This window comes from Engraulis encrasicolus, chromosome 24, assembly GCF_034702125.1.
Source record: "Engraulis encrasicolus isolate BLACKSEA-1 chromosome 24, IST_EnEncr_1.0, whole genome shotgun sequence".
In the NCBI taxonomy this organism is placed as follows: Eukaryota; Metazoa; Chordata; class Actinopteri; order Clupeiformes; family Engraulidae; genus Engraulis; species Engraulis encrasicolus.
This window is the reverse complement of record NC_085880.1, coordinates 21,292,577-21,295,076: the sequence shown is the minus strand read 5'-3', so window position 1 is coordinate 21,295,076 and position 2,500 is coordinate 21,292,577. Positions and strand designations below refer to the sequence as shown.

Here is a 2,500-nt window from a genome sequence, read left to right as displayed (position 1 = left end):
AGCAACAGTGAAACGCATTGTTCACCAAATAAACTACCAGCAAGAATACCAGTGTGCGGTGATTCATCCTTCATTTACTTGGATTACTCTTACAGCACATCACCAGCACCTGGACAGTGTTGTGCACAGGGACGCTACTTTGAAAACAAAACAGAAGGTCATGTAACAAAGGCTGACCGCTGTTTACTAGGCATTACCGTATCTGCTTAAGCCAAGTGTATTGATGCCATTCCTGAATTACATAAGATGTATTAGAGTAGTGTTTCTCAACGGGGGTGGTACAGCCCTCCAGGGGGCGTTGGGGGGCTCTAGGGGAGAGTTGGGTAGCATACGGCTGAGAGGGGGCGGTTCTTAGTTGCCATTGGGGGTCATTGGTCCATTTAATTATTTAATACTAAGGGGGGCGTTGTCAGGCTTATGATGAGGTCAATGGGGCGTTGGGAGGCTTATGTCAAGGGGGCGTTTGTTCAAAAAAGGTTGAGAACCACTGTATTAGAAGTTAAAGGTCATGAGGTGTCTACTACATATCACCACTTAACAGGTTATCTGACCAATTGATTTATTAATCCATTTACAATCACTCATTGCTCCATGTCATCTCTTATTCTCATTGACCACAGCCATCTCCTATCTCAGCACTTTCATTTCAGAGGGTCAAAGTGGAGAATTAACCCTTTCATGCAAAGCTCCATTATAAGCTTGTTGTTGCCAGAATAGCATTGATCTTAATCTGTTCCTAAAGCTTCCGTGTAATGTTATAGCAATGTTGTTATTGTGTAGCTCAGTTTTTTACAACAAATGCAGTGAACGGGATCACTGGTGAGCCCATCTGCACAAAAAAGGTACAGAGTTACGCTTGAAAATTGCTTCCAATTCAACACCATACACCAGCACCCAAGCAGTGTTTCCTACAGAATTTCCGTTAGTCAAGGTGGTAGTGGTGTTAGGGCTTGGGGGTCATATCACCATAGAAAAGGCTATGTTGTGCAGTTTCACATGAAATATGAGATGAAAACCCCTAAAAGTAAACAATTTTGTTGAAGCAAGTTTAAAAATGTCACTCACAACAAAAACATTTCAGGGAATTTAGTCATGCCCTATGCATGACGAGACATCTAATTCGGAATTAACTGACTTTAATTCTGAATAAAGCTTAATTCCGCTTTGAAAACGCCATGTAAACACCTCTTAATTCGGAATTAAAGGAAAGATCAAAGTAAACTCGACGGAACTATTTAATGCTGAATTATTAATTCGGAATTAAAAACCTCATGTAAACATAGTGAAGGTGGGCGCCTTGATTATGATTCCCCTCTATTTTTTGTCAGGGCCGCTCATTATTACCATGCATTGTTGATTCCATCTGTTACTACTGTTCAGGTATCTTTGTTAGCTGCACGCAGTGACTGCGTGCAGCTAACAAAGATACCTGTACAGTAGTAAAAGGTGGAATCAACAAGCCGCAGTGCACTGCTAGCGCAACTTACATGGCCAGATCCAATATACTGTAGCTCCGGAATGTTGTTGGAACCCGGGTGTACAGGCCTTTACACTGTGTAACTAAGCCGGCAATGTTGAGAGCATGAACAATCTGGACGTTCTTCAGAATGTAGAATACATTGTACACCCTACAGTGTTGCCAAGTGCAATCCTTTACTAAGTGGTTCAAACACTCCAAACAAGTTCTTCTAAAAATACTACAGAGATTTGTGACAGCATAATCAGCAGCACTGAGGATTTTCTCAGGGTTTTCCCTGAAATGCATACTTTGTTGTCTTTGAAGGAGCTACTTTATTGCCCACCACAACCGTTATCTTATCGTGAACACAAGAATCAGATGATCAGAGGCAGCGCAGCGACTGGCCTCTCTCACTCCAGCCATACCAGGTCACCGCAACTACAGACCACACACATGCACATTTACGACACACAGCAATCAGTTCAATATACACACAAGAAACACCCACACCCTCCCTCACACACAGAGACACACATACTCTCTCTCTCTCTCTCTCTTTCTCTTTCTCTCTCTCTCTCTCTCTCTCTCTCTCTCTCTCTCTCTCACACACACACACACACACACACACACACACACACACACACACACACACACACACACACACACACACACACACACACACACACACACGTGTGTGTGCACGAGTCTATATGCATACATTCAGTTCAGCATCCGTAGTACAACTATAGCATCTGTACAGTATGTCCGTGGCGCCAACCCAACACGTTTGTTTAGCTCCGGCTATCCGTCCGTCACGTGCGGCGGAACCTCATCTGCCCCGCCGAAAGGGCTGGATTAATGCACAGGCTAGATATGGCTGCAACATAGGGGGGCCCACCTGCCAGGGGGCACCTGATTGGCCCAAAAGTGAAAAATTGCAGAATTGTGACAGCGTGTAATATTGCAAAATTCACATGTCGTATTGAGTGCAGTTGAGTTATCCTTAATTCCTAGTTCATAATTATGAAAGTGTCTAATTTG

At 43.5% G+C, this 2,500-nt stretch overlaps 1 protein-coding gene across 2 annotated transcripts in view; it reads right to left on the bottom strand.

Annotated features, from left to right (window-relative positions):
* Nucleotides 1-2,500, bottom strand: part of LOC134441600 (probable E3 ubiquitin-protein ligase HECTD2) — a 65,524-nt gene that overhangs the window by 18,325 nt on the left and 44,699 nt on the right. The window lies entirely within an intron of this gene.